The sequence below is a fragment of the Puma concolor genome, chromosome D2, assembly GCF_028749965.1.
Source record: "Puma concolor isolate L17-30 chromosome D2, mPumCon1.1.hap2, whole genome shotgun sequence".
NCBI classification, from domain to species: Eukaryota; Metazoa; Chordata; class Mammalia; order Carnivora; family Felidae; genus Puma; species Puma concolor.
The window spans coordinates 22,604,451-22,624,415 of NC_141677.1; the positions used below are offsets into that span (position 1 = coordinate 22,604,451).

Consider the following 19,965-nt stretch of genomic DNA (forward strand, 5'->3'; position numbering starts at 1 on the left):
CTTTCATGTAATAAGCTATCGATGAATACAGTTGTCTGGAGGCACCTCAACTTTCATGTATGGTCTTTTGTCACTCCAGCCGCATTGAGTACCAAGATGGAGGTTAGGTGGACTTCCTGTGGTCACCTAACTTCTAAGGGGCAAAACCTTGGGCTGGAGTATAGTTTTTTTTTGATGACTTAGGCTAAGGTTCATCTCACCACAGCACTTAATTCAACCACTCTCATTTCTTGGAGAGATTTAGAGGATTTTGCTAAAATCCAAGATACTAAAGTATCTTGGCCAGTACTGTCCCAGGATTTTCAACATTGTATACTCATTGTCCTTTACGTATAAACCTCAAGAAAACTGATCCAGAAAGACAAAACAACAAGTTTAAGAAGCCCTATAGTCAGGAAGTGTCTTTTTATACCTTTTCATCTTACTGAGCATGAAAGAAAATTCATAGGGAGAAGGAGAGAGAAAAACAGAGCAAGAAGAATGTGAGGGAAAATGTCACAGAAATAATAGGATACATTTTTTTCTTAATTCTTCTAGAATCCCTCTGTCCCAATCTGCTAAGGCCTTTCTAGCCTTGTTCCAGGGCTTCTAGATTCCTTTTCTTTATTTTCATATACTCTTTGATACCTTTCACTGTTAGCTTCCTTAAGTCTTCTCTGGAGGTAGAAAGGATATATAAACCAAAAACACAAAGGAACATTTTTTGTGGGGGAACTTTGTACTTTTGAGGGGATTTCCCAACATTGAAGCCTCCTTCTGTTAGAAGCTGGTAGGAGGTGGGTGTTCTGCCTGCAATTGTGGAAATTGAAAATATTGGATCCTTTTGGCCCCTGGCCGCTAAGACACAACACAGCTTAGCCTGTCAGACCATCCCACCCAGAAGGTTGTGTCTAGAGTGAGTGTCAGGAAGAAGCAAGCACAGTGGTGGCATTGAGTAGCCCTGGCATTGGCAAGGTCTCCTTCACCAAGCTTCTCTTGTGACATGACTCCAGCTCCAATTCCAGCCTCCCAGTTTCTCTTGGTTTGTGCCTACTTTCCAAAGCTTTAACTTTTCCCATGATTCTGTGAGCTGCTTGACATTCTTTCAGTACACTCTTTTGTGCTCAAGTTAGCCAGGTAGATGCCTTTGTTTTCAACCAGGGAGCCTGACTGGTAACACTTCCTCATTGACATTAGAAAAGCACAGAGAAGAAATATGCCATCTTCTCTGTGGCACTTCTTACCTAAGTCCCCCTCACTCACTGGTTTTATTCTTTTTTCTCCTCCTCCTCCTCCTCCTAGTCATTCTGTAGCTATCAATGCCTCCTTTAAGCTCCATTTCAATTCAAGCTAGTGGATTAATTGTGCCAGATGCTTCATATATCATATATTCTTATCATATGTGAATCCTGGATAATCAGCTTTCTTCTATATGAGATTGGCAAATGTGAAAAATACTGAAAATCTCTGTACATGGAATACAAACACACTTCATCAATGATGCTCAGGGAATGCATTTCCATGACAACAGGATGTTTAGGATTTAAGACAAATAAAGGAATATAAATGTACTTAAAACCATTTTTTTCCTACAGTACCAGCAATGAGCATACTTATTTTTTATTTAATAAATAATAAGCATATTTATTTTATTTATTTTGAGACAGAGAGAGAGAGCACAAATGCACATGAGTGGGGGGAGGGGCAGAGAAAGAGGGAGGGAGAGAGAATCCCACAGGCTCTGCACAAGGGGCTCAATCTCATGAACCATGAGATTATGACGTGAGCCGAAATCAAATCAGATGTTCAACTGACTGAGCCACCCACTTCTGATTTAATACCAGCCCACAGAGCTCATTTTTGGAAGTCAAGATAATGCACTAATAATGAAATATCTTAAGCATTATGCATTTTCTAAAACAAAAGCAAATTTCTTTTTTTCTCCCTGTGGGAAAGTTTCATTTGTCAAGAATGAAAAGACCTTTCTTTCTTTCTTTCTTTCTTTCTTTCTTTCTTCTTTCTTTCTTTCTTTCTTCTTTCTTTCTTTCTTTCTACTTTCTTTTTAACATTTTAATTTATCCCAAACAGTGTGAAACATACATCTTTAGTACAAAGAGTTTTCAGAACAGTTATAACAGAGCACATTTAAAGACAAAGAATGTTTTTACTTGCAATCCACTTGTTCCCTGTCCCTTACATATCCCTTCCATTTGTTAGTATCCAGCAACGCTGCCTTCTGCCACAGCACAAGGAACCTTTAAAATGATTCGTTTGTGGGACACCTGGGTGGTTCAGTTGGTTGAGCATCCAACTTCAGCTTGGGTCATGATTTCGTGGTTTGTGAATTTGAACCTTGCATCCGGCTCTGTGCTGACAGTTTGGAGACTGCTTCTGATTCTGTGTCTCCCTCTCTCTCTGCCCCTCCCCTGCATGTGCTCTGTCTCTCTCTCAAAAATAAATATTAAAAAAATAAAAAAATAAAATGATTCATTTACTGTCTGCACAGTGTTCACCCTGACTCTTTCAGGGTCATGATAATTTAATTCCTAGTCAAAATTCTGTCTGTGATTAGAATAATACCATTACTGGACAAGAACTTTTACATACGTTACCTTGAATCCCTGAATATCCTTCTAAGGTAGGGTTAGTATTCCATGTACATATGGAAAGATAATTCACCCAAGATCACAGAGACTCATGATATGAACCCAGTCTGTCACACTGAGAAGCCCGTTTCTGTTCTATTTCTCCATATTGCTTTTACTTGATGTATTATGATTTTATAAATTGAGATACAGTTGACATATAACATACCAGTTTCAGATGTACAACATGATTTAATATTTGTATATGTTGTGAAATGATCACAGTAAGTCTAGTTAACATCTATCACCACAGGGTCACAAAATTTTTTTTCCTTACAGTGAAAACTTCTAAGATCTACTCTCTTAGCAACTTCCAAATATACAATTCAGTGTTATTAAGTATAGTCTTTATGCTGTACACTACATCCCGAGGAATTATTTATTCTATAACTGGAAGTTTGTACCTTTTGGCCACCTTCACCCATTTTTCCCATCCCCCACCTTTGATAACCACCAGTCTGTTCTGTGAGTTTGCTTTTTATTTAGATTTCACATATATGTGAGATCATATGGTATTTGCCTTGGTCTGACTTATTTCACTTAGCATATGCCCACAAGGTCCATCTGCGTTGTTGCAAATAGCAGTGTTCCCCTCTTTTTTTATGGGTGAAAAATATTCCATTTTACATGTATGCCACATCTTCTTTATCCATTCATCCATTGATGGACACTTAGGTTGCTTCTATATCGTGGCTATTGTAAATAATGCTGCAGTGAACCTGGGAGTGCTGATATCTTTTTGAGTTAGCACTTTCATTTCCTTCAGATAAATACCCAACAGTGGAATTGCTGGATCACATGGTAGTTTTATCTTTAATTTTTTGAAGAACCTCTGGATCCTTTTCCATAGTGGCTGTGACCAATTTACATTCCTACCAGTAGTGTACAAGGGTTCCCTTGTTACTTTGCCAACACTTGTTACTTGTTGTCTTTCTTATAACAGCCATTCTAAGAGGTGTAAGGTGATATCTCATTGGCTTTTATTTGCATTTTCCTGATGATGAGTGATGTTTAGCACCTTTTCACATACCTGTTTGCCCATCTGTATGTCTTCTTTGGAAAAATGTTCAGATTCTCTGCCCATTTTTAAATTGGATTGTTTGTTTTGTTTGTTTGTTTTTTGCTATTGAGTGGTATGAGCTCTTTATATATTTTGGATATTAACCCCTTTATATATTTTGGATATATATTTGGATATTATATAATTTGGATATTATCAAATATATAATTTATAAATATCTTCTCCCATTTGATAGGTTGCTTTCTTATTTTGTTGATGGTTTCCTTTGCTGTGCAGGAGACTTTTATGGCAACAGGACAAGTTCTCTTTAACTAGTATTTACATTTTATCACTCTGTTGTTTTTAAACACACTTAGCCCAAAAAACAAGGAAAACTTGCAGTACTTGGAAACTTAAAGAAATCACAAGAAAACAAGTCTTTGGAGCCTAGTGTCCCTTCTTATTCCTGTTGGTGACACATAGCACTGAAAATGAGGGCCTAGTCCATTAGCCAAAATAATAGACACTTGTGAAAAGCAAATAAACTTTGCATTATTTCTGATGAATTAGAGGCACCATTCACTATTAATAGCAGAACGATTAAAAACAACCTGTGTTATGAGGTACTTTGTAAAGGACTGATGTCTGAGGCAAGTGGTGCCTTATGACGTCCCTAGAATGAAAGCTGCCACATTTGAAAGTGGTAAAATAGAAATAGGCCCAAGCAACAAGGAGTTGACAGCAATCCTAAGTCCAATTTCCTGACTCCCCTCCATTTCCAGCTGTGTGGTTGCCAAACTCATCTTTGCTTCTAGGTTACTGCTTTAGAAAGCCTCCCAGCATCCTCATGAGAACCCCCATCACCAGTCCTGCCCATGGCCCTGTCTTTGCTGCTGGGATCACAGGTCTTTGGTGTGGTCTGGTCTCTCCTTTACTCAGTATGCTCCTGCTTTGCCCAGCCTGTACACAGAAGAGGCAGCTCTCCATTCTAATATCCTATTTGATTTTGCAGGGCATTCACTCTCATTTATGATTCGGTAAGTTTTGAATTTTAACATTATTTTGGATGATGAAGAGGTAGATAAATCAAACAATCAAACCTTTTCATTGTAATCTGTCGGTATCACTGTGGGCCCAGGTCATAAAAAATAGGTTCTGGATCCAAGTTTCCCATAACTCAGCCTCTACTTCTCACCCCACATACACATTTTACTCCTCTGTGAACAAGAAAAAGTACTTCTCTTTTCTCATGGAGCACAGGAAGTGGATTTAGAGAAACAAAAATGAGATTGGAATTGACTATGTAGAGAGGGCATCAGTGACTGACTAGAGGGAGCCAGGCTGCAGGTGGAGACAGAGCCAGATTTCCTGGCAAGAGACTCACTTTTTGGCTCTGAGCTGGGGATGGAAGCCTAACTGTCCAGGGGCTAGGGTGGGAGCAAGGGGGCTGCTGGGGGTGGGGCCGGACTGCAGACTCCCAGAGTGGGCGTCCATCCCCTGGTCTCTGGAGCAGCGTGTAGCATCTTAGATGTGAGAGGTTGTGTCATGGGCTTCCCACCTACACCACTGCTCACAAACCACAGAGGCCCAAGCAAGGCATTTTCCTCTTTCACCTCTCAGCATAATATACCACCACAAATAATAAAAAGTAGGGAACATTTATAGAATACTTTCCTCTCCGTCAGATACTTTTTGAAGTGGTTTATGTGGATGATCTCATATGTTGATAAAACTATCACCCCCATTTTCCAGATGAAGAAATATAAAGGTAAAGTAACTTGTGTAACTAGTACAGCATGATGTCAATTATATAAAAGCGTGTATTCACAAGAAACCATTCTCCATGTCCTAAATATCGAAAATTTGGTACTGTTCTTGAGAACTGGTCTCTCTTTTTTTTTTTTTTTTTTTTATTTATTTTTGGGACAGAGAGAGACAGAGCATGAACGGGGGAGGGGCAGAGAGAGAGGGAGACACAGAATCGGAAACAGGCTCCAGGCTCTGAGCCATCAGCCCAGAGCCTGACGCGGGGCTCGAACTCACGGACCGTGAGATCGTGACCTGGCTGAAGTCGGACGCTCAACCGACTGCGCCACCCAGGCGCCCCGACAACTGGTCTCTCTTTTGACTGAGTCGTCACGTATGTTGTCTAGCAGGCTGTGCAGAGAAGGCTTTACAATGAGTACAAGTGCCTGCTGTGATTCATATGGAGTCTGGAGGAGCAGTCAGGGCACTCCGTGCTGAGTCTCTCCTTCCACCCTCGCCTCCTATTCTTTCTCCTTAAGTTCTGACCAAAACAAACTTTGCCCATGCTTCGGGGACGTGTTTATCCTCCTAGCCTCTTTGTTCCTTTTACCCAGGCCTCCTTTCTTGGCACGTTGAAATTCTCTCATTTCTCAAGTCCCAGCTCTGATGCTGCTCCATCACCATGCAGTCCTTCATTCTGCCGGTGTTTGCTGAGGGCCTAAGATGTGCAAGACTTTCCACCAGGCCTTCTCAGTTCCCTCTGTCCAGGGTAATCCTGAGGTTATGCTTGTCAGGATAACATAATGATACCGCTAACACTCATAACAATCATGATCGTAGCCAACACATGCATGGCTGTGACTGCTTCGCACACGTTTACGTATTTAATACACAGCACTCCCCACATTGTCATATGTTCTATTGAAGCACGTATTCTGCTTTTCCGAGAAGGTCAAAACTTTTGAGTCCATGGATCTCAGCTCTTGTTCTTTTTTATTTTTGATGAAGAGATCTACCTAGGATATGTAAAGATATCCAGGGCAGTGACTTGGACACAGCGTGGGCTACATAAACAGCATTTGAGTTGAATTTGATAGATCCCTATACACCTATGTATCCATAGCCTACATTCATCTTCTCATGGAGCTTTTCAGCTTCTCTGCAAAAACTCAGAAGTGCTGACAATTCTGGGCCTGCATTCCTGCATTATAATATTTTGTCAGAACTGACTGCTGTGGTTTTCGTTCGGGCATGTGCTCTCAGGTTTTCCACAGGCCCTACCACTTAGAATGCCTTGCATCAGGCCCTGAAGCATCTGATTTTTTAACCTGGTGAAGCCAAAGGAGAATTCAGATTCCAGTTATAGGTTGGGCCCACCAGGATAGGAAGAGTTGCAGCCATTATACAAGGTAGTCACTTGGGCTGTCTGAGCAGCTCTTTTCTGTCATTGTTCTACCAGCAAGACTTTTGTTTCATCAGGAAGATGGCTCACTTTTCTAGTACCAGTTTAACAGGGGCTGTGCTGTGTCTGGGTGATTCAAAGAGTCATTTGAAGATCTGATGCTGTGACACATCCCAGATGACTTTAATAACCTTCCTATCACATGTTCCCAGCACAGGACGGAAAAACACCATGATGATACCTGACAGTCTGTAACAAAGCTCTCATAACATGCTGCGGAGGGGGAGTGAGTTATAAAACTCTGCTCGGCAAGTCTTCGCTGGGGGCGGAAGCACAGCAACCCTCAAAGGCAAGCTGAGGTCCTTCTGATACTTCACAATGAGTCACAGAAGGTGTTGCTGTTTTTCCTTGACACTCACGGATACGTATGTAATGTGTCCTAAGCCATCCTTGTCTGTGCCTCCCTCCATCCCTCATTTAGGCAACAAATATTCGAGCCTGCTGGTGCTAGGCCTTGTGGGGGATGCCTTGGAGATTGTATACAGACAATAAACAGGTACACAGGATAGTAGAAGGATGGTAGAAGGTAGAAGGATGATTGTGGCGGTAATGCTATAAAGAGAATTTGTATGGTGGTGTGACAGAATAAGCAGGGAGTCAGAAAGGGTGTGCAGGGAAGGCCTGAGGTGGGGACATTTGGAGGTTGAAATGAGATGCTCCCTGGCAGAGGACAAATGGGATGGGAAGGAGATGAGGAAGAACTTGGCACTTTTTAAAAAAAATGTTTATTTATTATTGAGAGAGAGAGAGAGAGAGCTCAAGCAGGGGAGGGGCAGAGAGAGACAGAGGGAGACACAGAATCCGAAGCAGGCTCCAAGCTCTGAGCTGTCCGCACAGAGCTCCATGCAGGGCTTGAACTCACAAACCTTGAGATCAAGACCTGAGTCAAAGTCAGATGCTTAACCAACTGAGCCACCCAGGAACCCCAAGAACTTGGCACTTTTGAGGAACAGAAAGAAAGCTAGTTTGCCACAGTCATGCTATGCAGAGCATCGATCTGTGACAGGGAACTTACACTGGAATGTAAATCTGTGCACCATTTCCTTCTCAGAAAAGCCTCACTATATGTTAAAAAAAAAAAGTCAACTGAACTAAAGTAAGGCTTAGTAACATGGTTTATATTCTGGACCCAGTTTCTTATCCCATTCGGCAGCCAACAGAGAACTCTCAGACTAAGAGCAGTCCACAGACTGCCTTTCTCACTGGTCTGGGGTATCCTGAAAGGGTGAGATGGATGGGGTGGGGTTCTGGAGGTAGGCAGGAGCCACGGTAGGCCCAGATGCACAAAGGAAGATCACTGCTTCACTAATATACAATAAAATGAAAGTTAAAAAGCCAAATAACTCCTATAGACCCTTAATGAGAGTGTTAGCACTTGAAAGGGTACTTAGAGCACAACCAAGCTGCACTGAGGCGGGAAATTAGGTAGTCCTTCACACTGACTCAGGAATTAATTTTTTTTGCATATGTATACCAACTTTATAGTATATAATTAAAAATCACACATCAAGGGGCGCCTGGGTGGCTCAGTCAGTTAAGCGTCAGACTTTGGCTCAGGTCCTGACCTCAGGGTTCGTGAGTTTGAGCCCTGCGTCAGGCTCTCTGCTCTCAGCACAGAGCCTGCTTCTGATTCTCTGTCTCCCCATCTCTTTGCCCCTCCCCCACTGGCCCCCCCCAAATAAATAAAATTTTAAAAAAATTAAAAAAACCCACACATCAATAAATTTATATAGTGTGAACCAGGTATGTGTTTATTCTACAAATGCCAAGAGCCAGTGGTAGAGGTTGAAGACCAGATATGCTTGGTGACCAAAACTGAATTAATTGCCAACATTTTGAAAACTTGGAAGTTGGGCAGACTAGACTTGCAGACTCTTTAGAAGGGGAAGATGCTTACCTAGTACTCCACACCCCTTAATGTCTTCTCCCAGACTTGTATGTTAATCATGGGTTACGGCAAATCTCAGTCACTTACTAGAGGGTTTATTTCTTGCTCACATTGCATGTCCATTGGGGCAACTGTGTCTCTTTGCTCCACATCACCTTCACTCCAGCACCAGGCCAGGAAGGATCTTTGGGGAGCATCCCTGGTCTTGAAGCAGGAGGAAAGAAAACATGAAGAAAAATGCACTAGCTCTTGGAGCATCTGCTCATCCTTCATTGGCCAAAGCAAGCTGTATAGTTAAGGTGATAGCAATGGGGCTGGAAAGTAATCACCTGCAGGAAGAGTTAGACAATAATTTATGTATAATAACCATCTATCTCAACCCCTTTGCCTAGTTTAGATGACCTGCCTAGTGCCCACAGATATTTGAGAGCATGACCACTTTGGCCAATGGAACTTGAGTATTCAAAGTTTTATTGTAGCCAGAAGCATGACAGTTACTCTAAAGCTTGCCATGCTCCAGCTATCACCACTCCATCCATCCATCCCTCCCTCCAGCCAGCCAGCCATCATCTACCTACCTACATGGCCTTGAACGAGTTAAGCTTCCACAGGCTTTTCCTTAGACACCCTTTAGTTTTTCCTTTAGGTTCTACTCAGACAAGGCACACTAACCATGATACAGTGCTAGCAAGCCAAGCTGTGAGGAAACTGTATTTCTGCTCTTTACTGTACTAAGCATTAACTTCCAGAGGGTGGTGTGTGCACTGATACTGGGCCCTCATCATGTACTGCAGCATCACTGGAGTCTGGTGAGCCTTCACCAGACAGAACTAGTAAATGATTAGACATGCAATGCTGAGCATTTATTACATACTTTCTGTGTGCCCAGCTCTGCTCTTAGGACTGTGGAAAACAGTCCTTGTTCCTAAAAAAAATTTTTTTAAATGTTTATTTTTGTGAGAGAGAGAGAGCACGAGCAAGCAGGGGAGGGGCAGAGGGGCAGACTCCGAACAGTCTCCAGGCTCTGAGCTGTCAGCACAGAGCTCGATGTGGGGCTCGAACTCACAAACCCGTGAGATCATCATGACCTGAGCCGAAGTCAGATGCTTAAATGACTGAGCCACCCAGGTGCCTCAAACAGTCCTTGTTCTTAAAGAGCAAGACATTCAGAGACACCATTAAGGATGGAGACTTGAGTGGTGAATTGTGGGACACCCATTTATTTACCTGAGTGACCATTGTGTGTTGGCATCAGCAGGGGAGGCTTTGTGAACAGGTCCATGAATTATGAAGAACTTGATGTATGGAAGGTGAAGAACATTGCACATGAGTTCAAAGTTTTGACTGGTTTCACCTAAATCCAGAATCTTTGGAAGGGAGATGGGCTTGTAGTCGCTTGTAGAGTTGATCCAATAACTTTGAGATGTTAAGGTTTTCTATTGAGTTGCTATTTTTGTCACCCTTGAGATGCATTTGGTTATGACTAGCAGGTGTGATATGAAAGTGCCATGGCTACACTCAGTTGTCACAGTTGTTTTTCTCTCTCTTCGTGGTCTTCCCTTGTTCTCCAGTACCACTATCTACAGTGTCCTGCAGTTTTGTTTCCACAATTATAGGGTTTCTGTTTTTGTCCTGAGGGGGCCTAGATTTAGATTTCACACAAAGGCTGTTTGCATGCTCCTCACTGTGTCTGGCATCTGGAAGAGTACCTGCAAAATGGCGGGCACTGAATACCTGCTGCTGGATGAGATGGGTGGGGGTGGGTTTGGAGAACCACAGGACTCATCTTTTTTCTCAGTTCCTCACTCCTTTATTTGTCTTCCTATTGGAGCTGAGAGGATGAAAATGAGGTCGATGTTTGGCTTGCCAAATAGAAGGAAGAATTGAAGCAGGAATGCATCAATCTGCCTTCTCCTTCTTCCAGTCATACCAGAGACTGAATTGACAAGAATGAAGTAGACTGGGTTGGGAGGCAGTAGGATCCAGGAAGGGCCATGGTGAACATCTGTAAAACACATGCTTGTCCAGAGGTGGCATGTGCGTTTTTGCTCCAGGTGGTTGTTGTCATAGGGAGTTCAGAAATAGGATTGTTGCTTCTTCAGATTTTAAAGAGAACTCACAGCTCATTTTTTTCTTTAAAATCTCCCGATTAAAAAAAAAATGTTGGCTATCTTTTTTCAGACTTCATGTGATCCAAACAAAATCTCTCTGCAGGCTGGATATGGCCCTTGGGGTATAATTTCTGGACCTTATGGTCCTTTATCAACCCAGCAAACACTGAACAATACTGAGGTAGGAATCTTGAGGTAGCTAGACTTTAAAAGAAAAAAATCTATCACGTCTGAAAGAGAGGAGGCTAAGCTGACTTTCAGAGACGAGGGTTCATGATGGGTTCTCCACACTCTTGGCTGACTTTTCAGCAGCCTATTAGTGATAAGGATAAGGAATATAGCCATGGCCATGGGAAGGGTGCCCAGTTCAGCAGTGTGACTGGTGTCCTGTTTGCTCACGAGGCATTGGTATACTCTAATCATTTAAGACGTTGTGGCTAACAAGAGTCTTGTGCAACTAGAAAGAGGAAGTTAGTCCTTGGTGAATGAAGTCATTAGAACCAAAAACTGTTCTTTCCTTTGATTTCCAACCTGGTTGAATGTGTAAAAAAAATGGTGCACAAGATGGTGCACAGGGTAACATTTCCTATTTGCTGTCCTGTGACCTCTGATGTTTGATTGATGATTCATCTGGCACTCAACAAATATGAGCACCTACCTATGAGGTGTCAAGCAGTATTCTATGTGCTGTGGATACAGCAGAGGACAAACCACAGTCTCTGCCCTCAGGAAGTGCATAGCATAGCATGAGGACCTGGTGGTGCGGTGCACCTGCTGGGACTCTTTTGAAAAGCCGGTAACACTACTCTTTCCCAGTTCTCAGAGTTAAGCCACTGCTTGAACTAATCACATAAATGAATGACACCATTGCCTCGTCCATTTTTGAAAGAATTCTTGTGAAGTTAGGCTCATATGTCAATGTTAGAGAGATTTACTTCTGGACTATTTGGCCATGAATTCATGAAGGAGAAGCAGTGCTGTATGACTAGGGAATTACACACCTTTTGATATGTCAGGGCCTCTGCAACAAACCAAAAAGACTTATCCAGATAGGAAGTTAGCTTTGGGATCCTGGTTTCTTCAGAGACTCAAGGGATGAGTTATTATTCCTGTGATTTATATTTCTGGGCTTACCACATACCCTTGTCGCACAGCCAAATGTGACCTGACACTCATAATAATAAAGGAAACGAACAATTTTTTATTTGTCCTAGAGAGAAACCTCAATCTTGATGCAATCCCAGGACGGTACTGAAACAAACATGGTGGAGCATCAGGAGGCCAAGGCAGAATTTATTAATAGAGGAAAGAAGGCTGATTGCTTCTGTGTTCAGTAAAGTAGATCCCTCTTAGAAATGATGAGATAACCCTGCATGGTCTATTGCCATAACTTATATGGCAATATGCTAGTGACATTTTAATTTAACAAACTCAGGAGTTTGCTACGAATATAAAATGAAAAACATAGCAAATATCAGAAATCTATCAATGGCAGATTTTTTTTTTTTTAACAGCAATGTCAATCAAGGAAAAGCTTAAATACATTTTTATAAGCTAGCAGGCCAAAGACTGTTAGGAATACATAATGTATGCCCTATTCAACCTATGCATACATATATAAATATATGCAAACACAGATTTAAATGCAAATAAAAGCTTTGTTTTCCCATTTTGGATACTTCATTTCTGAGTAAATTTATGAACTTGTTCTTGAACTGTAGTTTAGCCCATCACATATCCCTAAAGTCAAATTTTTTAGCTATCTAAACACAATATACCATTTAATACCCAGGTAAGTATACGTGATTGAGTTTCCAATTCAGGATAAACACCTGTCAAGGACTAGGAGTCAGAAATCCGTAACTCTTAGATGGGAAGTTAGAATATCTGAATTCTGATCCCGATTTTCCGAGAGGCTTTTGGAACTTTTTTTTTTTTTAACCTTTCAGGGGTCTGAGTTTGCTCATTATGATTTTGGTGGCGGTGGAGAGGCACTTTTTGTTTGCTTTGGATTTCATACAATGCAGTCTAGCTCCATTATTCATGCAAAGTAAATTCACCATACATGTGTTCCACATTGATACTGAATCTTTGTTGGGAACAATGCATTCAATTCAACATTTTTCTTTAAGTAAACTGTACTAAGGTAGGGCTCAAACTCACCACCCTGAGATCAAGAGTCATGCTCCAGTGGCTGAGCCAGCCAGGTGCCCCATCAGCAATCATCTTTAATGGACAGGAAATAGGTGACCCTGTCAAATGGCTCTAAGCACCCTTTTAATATTTGTAAAGGGACAATTACTACCCAAGGCAGTACCTACCTCATGAAGTGGGTTATGAAGACTGAATCAATGCGATGCACTTACAGTCGGGCATATAGAGAGTGCTCCAATTTTAGTGATGATAATTGCGAGTACCACCACTATAGCCTGGCTCTGGGCTAGAATGAAAATTAAAACAGCCGGTCTCTGCCCCTGTTGAATTAATCATGTAGTGTCTGGTTGCAAACCTCAGTGCCTACCTACCAGGCCAATCAGGACCAACAAATGTAAGAGGCGGGGCTGGCTTCTGCACTGTCTGGATCCCCCACACCTGGTTGCAGAGGGCAGGCATGACATGGCCCCACAAGTTGTTGCCCTTTGGAAACGAGAACTGTTGTCAAATCTTGCTTTTTACGGGAAGTTAGAAATTTGGGTTCTTATGTAAAATCTCCCAACTTCTAAGCACCGACCACAAACGCCAACTGCAAACAAGAGCACGAGGAACAAAAAGCCCTGGAGGGTTCCTGGAGCTGTCAGTTGACAACTTCTGGACATGCGGTTGCAATAAGCCCCAATTCCCCACTTTTCTGGGGGCAGCACAAACAGGATGAGGGCAAAGATCACTTGTCGGTTAATCTTTAATTCTTGGCTCCTCCACGAAATGCACATTTTGCCAGAGAACACAAGGACACTGTAGAGCACAGGTGGGTGAAGAGTTTAACACAATTTATTTTATGCTTAAATAATCGACTAGGTCATCCAGTGTATGGTTTTTCATACATATGTCATTAGAGCTATGTGTCAATGAATGCTGATTTTATATGAATATAATCAACAAATTAAAGGATTTCACCAAAACCCAAATAAAAATGCCCTTTAAAACACAGCAGCCTTATTAACCTAATATGACACTGCTAGAATGGTTACAAATGATTGGCTTATTCAAAGGTGTCTACATCTTATAGCCAGTACACAATACAGTAATAATTGTACAGCGTGCTGCCATTCTACGAGCTAAGAATTTCTGTTTAGTCCATTTTAAATACCCCCGACTGGGGCCTCTTATGAGCACCATCCACCTCTAAAGCGGCAAGCATTACCCCCTTTTAAGCACTAACAGCACCCACCCTCCCCCTAAAGCAACTACTGTATAGGGGTTTTTTTTCATTTTTAGTTCATTTCATTGAAAAATTGGCAATAGCAACAAATATTAGATGAAGGGCTTTGTGTTTACAGATAAAATCTTCTGTGTTGCAGTATACTGTAGTGTTTGCAAAATTGGAAAAGATTTAATCAAAATAAGGTGATACACATGCATCAAAATATTAGTATTCTGAAGAAAAAATTTTTTCACAGAACTACAGAATTCCTCATTTTGGGAATTATTTAAATTTGCAGCAGATTTTAAAGATTTGTTTCTGTTTTTTAAAATCAAGCTAGCAGTTTTGCATATACAAACATTATAATTGCTAATATACAAGAATCAGTGAAGATTCCCCCCCCCCCCCAGGACCCCTCCCTCCTCTTCTAGGGTGAAGTCACTTGAGACCCCTAGTATGTTAAATGCATTTGCAATATTCTGTTTGTGTTCTAAGAGGCAGTGCCTTATCAACATTTATTCTATTTTTCTGTTAGAATTTATACAGTGTTATTATTTACAGCAAAACTATAGATGTTTTAAAAAAGAAACAAATAGTGTTTATACCCTGACAGTTTGGGTCCAAGAAAAATAAGGCGAGCTGTTGTGGAGTTAGTAATTTTAGTGTTTCTCTGTGATTTCATCATCCCGTCTTCTGTCCCTTCTGGCGGCAGGAATTTCTTCCTTTTGTAAATGACACCAAATTACTTAGGATAAACTGTTAACAGCATGGCTTCTTGTATATACACTGCATTGCTAATTGCACACGCGCCAATCCTGGGAATGAAAGTGAATTTCCATGCTCTGTAAATTGGCTCATGCTAAATTAAAATGTGGGTAGATTTCTTTTTTTTTTCTTTTTGCATAAAAAAAATCATGCCATTAATGTGTGGAAGCAGCAAACACACACACCCTTCTCCATGAATTTTTACTTCCTGCTGACATCTCTTCCATGAATTTCTCAATACTGGCAGTAAAATTACACGATCCTGTGGAAAGACAGACAAGAGGGAGTGAGGTTAGCTTGCTTTCTTCTTCCTTCTTTCCTTCCTTCCTTCCTTCCTTCCTTCTCTTTCTCCCTCCCTTCCTTTCTTCCTTTTTTCTTTTCTTTGCTTTACTTTTCTTTTCTTTTCTTTTCTTGCCTTGCCTAAGCCTTCCTTCCCATTCAACAGAAAAGCTTAGAGAACGAGGCCTCTACTTTCTTATGGGGTAGTTTAACATGATTCTTTTTACCAACACAATCTGTTAGGTCAAAGCCCTGAGGTGTAGCTGAAAGCTCTTTGAAGGCAGTGACTTTTTCTAGGTAACCCTGTGATCTCCAAAGCACACTCTTCACTGTATGTGTGGTTTTTGAGATTGTGTTGGAAAAGACCCTCTTCTAGGGCTCTATCTCTAACGATCAGGTCACTCAGATACTTGGGAAAGCCATTTACAGCCCTTTGGGCCTAGTCTTATCTATAAAATGAGGCTCACAGAGGTGCTGTGTGGGATTTCCATCAACATCAAAATATCAGGGGTCTGGAGTTCTCATGGGCATAAAGGAGCCCGGGATATTGAGTCAGAATAGAGCATTTCAGGAATGACCATATGTTTTATAAGTGCTCACTCCCCAAAGTACAACTAATCTTTCAAAAAGGGAGAACAGCATCATTACTTCATTACTCTGGAATTGCTTTTCCATGCACCAATTAAAATGAAAGACTGTCTTCCATCACTGCAAAGAATACTTTCCCTCCTCCTGCCCCACATCAGTCACGACAAAATCGATTCATTATATTTGAGCTTCTTTATGGAGGCTGAGAACATCTTGTCTTACTGAATAATAACTGCATAAAGTCTCAGTGTTTTATAACCAGTCTTAATACAGTCAAAGTAAATCAGCTGCTTTTGCTATGAACTCTTTCTTCATAAAACAAAGTTTGCCTACATATAGTTCATCGTCCTCTCTCAGTGTGAAGCGACAGACCTGAATACTGGCCCGAGAACAAATCCCAGCCCCTGTGAAAACCTGAAGAAAGCAAGAACAATTGTAGGAATAACCGTGTTCACTCACTGGTAAGCAGCAGACCATTTGTGCAGGCCTATAAGCACCAGCAGAACTGGGTTTCTGTTGGGGCCCAAGAGTGTCCTCAGTGACCCTGAGTTTGTTTACTTACCCCAGACAAGTTTCTGTCTCTTTAAGAGGGATCACCCAGGATACCTCAGCTTATGTAAACATGTTAGTACAGTACTTCCTCTGTCTGCTCTACTAGTTCTTGCTTCCTTTTTTGTGCTGAAAGTGCTACTGACCAACATGCCCCAGGTCACTAATGCTTGGAGCCAAGAACATCAAAGTGTCAAGTCCTTCTGGAGTGATTTCAATATCTGCCCCCCTTCCCAGGATTCTGCAAAGGTTGTAGAGAAGGAAGGTGACTTATTTGGGCAGGACATGCCCTAGAAAGTGGGCAAATCCAAGTAGGATCAGGATTTTCTCACCTCTATTACCACTTATACCTAATCTTCTGGGCACCAGGGTTCTTAGATGGCCCTATGATGATGTTACCCCCGTGGTCTCCTTGTGTCTTCCTAGGGAGGCTCCTCAGCAGTCTTCCCTAGTTGAACCCCCTACCCCCCACACTGTACAGCTTAATCGACATATAATTTACATGCCATACAATTTATTGTAAATATACAGTTTGATAGTTTTCAATACATTTATATAGATATGCAATCATCACTACAACCCAGTTGAACTTTTTTTTGTTTTGCATCCTCTCTTCCAAAAGCCAATCCAATTTCCCAGGTAAATCTTGCCATAAGAAGCAAGGTGTTTCTCCTATCACCCTGTTGCAAGCAAATGCTGTCTTTTATAGAAATATTGGATTTGTTTCTATAATTTTTTAAAATGCTATTAATTATGTCCATTTATATTCAGGTATGGTATGGGTGATAGTTAAAAAGAAATTGGGGAGTGAGTTCCTCTTGTAAATCTCTCTTGTTCTTGGTCATACAATCAGAGTGTGTTGGCCCTAACCACACGGGGTGCAGGAAGGTCATTCATTGGATAAAAGACTTTATACCAAGTACAGTGTTCTACAAAAAGCATGAGTGCCTTGGCTGAGAGACTGTATACCTATTATAAAATATTGACATCTTACAAATTGTGATGAGAGCGCCATCTGATGGAAAGGTGTGATGGCAGGGGCCATCAAGATGACATTTCAGAAATAGAATTTGAGTCCTTTTTTCTTTTTGGATTTAAGTAATACATCTGAGACAGAGGCCTTTGCATTTAGGAATCTGTCTTTGGGTTTTGCATGCTTTTCAAACCCAAAGGTAGTAGAAACAACCATTCCTTTTAATCATTTTACTATATATATTTTTTAATTTTAAGAAACATTTTTGATATATAGAAAAACAGCTATCAGTGTATTTTCATGGCAGTTTATATCTTACAGATGAATGTTGTACTTTCCACATCCATTTTCAAGTCAGGTGTATGCTTGAGTTAGAACCACAATTTCCTTTACAGATCCACATACCAGTGGTTTTTAGCCCCTAGGGCCCACCTTAAAAACAAAACAAAACAAAATCACCTGTCTTTAGTTTGGTATATGAAGCTTTCTGCAGTTCAGCCCAATCAGGCTTACTGTCCACTACCCTTCAGCGAGAAGCTTTTTTCATAATCTCCAATGGTTCTCAAACTTGGGTGCACATTAGAACTATCTGGGGAGACTTAAACCCAGTGTCCAGACCACATCTCATGCCAATTTATTTAGAATTTCTTGGGGTGGAGCTGCAAAAAATCAAAAAAACCTCAAATATCAAAAAACTTTTTAAAAACTCTCTAGATTATTTGAATGTTCAACCATGTTTAAGAGGCAACCATATATTCTAGAACACTGCTTCTCAAAGTCTAATATCTTTATGTATCACCTAAAGTATCTTCAAATGTGGATTCTGATTCAGTGGGTCAGGGTAAACTCAGAGATGCTGCATTTCTAACAAGACTCCCAGGTGACACTGATACTTCATGGACCACACTTGGGGGAGCTAGACTGTGTGCTAGTCAGCAACACATTGGTTTCCAACTTCTTTTTCTTTTTTTAAAGTAGGCTCCATTCTGGGCATGGAGGGCCTGAACTCACGATCCTGAGAGCAAGACTTGAGTTGAGATCAAGACTCGAGCTGAAATCAAGTTGGACGCTTAACCAACTGAGCCACCTAGGTGCCCCACCAACTTCCTTTTCCTTGCTCATGATTTTGTATCCACCTATACTTCTCCTCCCCAATCTTCACCAGTATCTAACTCCTCTCCATCCTTCAAGTTTGTTTCAAATGTCATCTCCATGAAAGTATAGACTCCGCTCTCCCTAAGGAGATTGGCCTTGGCAGGTTAACTGTTACTCGTCTTTAAAGACTTAGCTCTGTTACAGCTTTAGGAAAGAAAGCCTTTTCTAGTATGCCTTTCTTATAGCCTACTGAGAACCCAGATTTGTCATACTATTCCCTTCCATCCCTACCCACCTCTCTTCTCTTCCCTTTTTTTTTTTCCTCTCTTGAGTTACAGAAGTCATGGGACTAAAAATATTTTTTCCTAAGCATTAATTCTAGTTCTTCATGTAAACATGATAAACTACAGTGAAATTTAATAATTCCCAGTTCATGGAGATTTGTTAAACAAATACCAGCCAGTAAATGGTTTTTTGAGTTTGTTTTTTTCTAATGACTTGTGACTTTAAAAATACTTGAGGTCATAGGGCCAGTTTAAAAAAAAAATACTGGGAAGATATTGATTTATATTTTGGTTGTGAAAAAGATATACTAATTAAATAATAAAATTGTACAGCTATTATTATTAAATGTTATGTGCCAGGCACTGTTATAAAGTGGCTTAGCTCATTTAATAACAATAAGGTACTATTATAATCTTGCATTTTACAGATAAGGAAACAGAGCCACAGAGCTAGAAAACAAACCCAAGAGAGTGAACTTGGTACATAGTAGAGCTAGAAATGGAAATCAAACCACCTGACTCTACAATCCTTGCTCTTGACCTCAGAGCCAAGGCTTTTGGTTAATTAGGGATTTTTTTAAAGGGTAAGAAAAGTAAAAACAAACAAAACTAAATAAAAACAGATCTTCTCCAAATAAATTCAGGGAAAATATTCCGAAGTGAAGCAATTCAGGCACCTTGGATTTCTGGAAAGCAGAATCAGGAGATCTGGGTTAAAATCCAGATCTATCATTAACTAGAGCCATTGGGCTTTTGTTATCTATCTCTGTCCATTCCTTAGTAAAGAGGAATGAGAATGCCTCTTTTAGTAATTTCCCATGGAATTTCTCTGCTTTTGATGTTGGTATACTTCAGAATACTTTCAATTATTTCACATCCCTTGTTTCTCAGAGAATTTCAGTGATGCTGCCATTCCAACTTCTTCCACTGTTCCCTCCTGGCACCCGTCGCATCTTCATCTACAGGCCACTGGTCCTGGTTGCCTTAATGCTACTACTAGCTGAACTTACTCAGTACTTACTATGGGCTTGCCTGCCGCTATCTGAAGCAATTTACTTGTATTAACTCAGCTAATTCCCACAACAACTTTATGAGGTTTGTTATTCTTACCCCAGTAGAGGTGAGGAAATGAAGGCATAGACCCCAGCTAAGTTCATGTAGCTAGTTAAACTCCCTGGCAGGTCCATCGACTCCGGCCACTTCACTTCTCACCCAAATACCAAAAATGACCACACTATGA

General features: G+C 40.9%; 1 protein-coding gene across 21 annotated transcripts in view; it reads right to left on the reverse strand.

Moving 5' to 3' along the window:
• Positions 1 to 13,801: 13,801 nt before the first annotated feature.
• The window catches only part of ANK3 (ankyrin 3), a 690,167-nt gene continuing 684,003 nt past the window's right edge, over positions 13,802 to 19,965 (reverse strand). For all 21 annotated transcript variants that reach the window (XM_086679761.1, XM_086679767.1, XM_086679764.1 and 18 more), the window contains one exon: positions 13,802 to 15,219. The gene's annotated coding sequence lies outside the window, so the exon portion shown is untranslated. The remainder of the gene's footprint in view (positions 15,220 to 19,965) is intronic.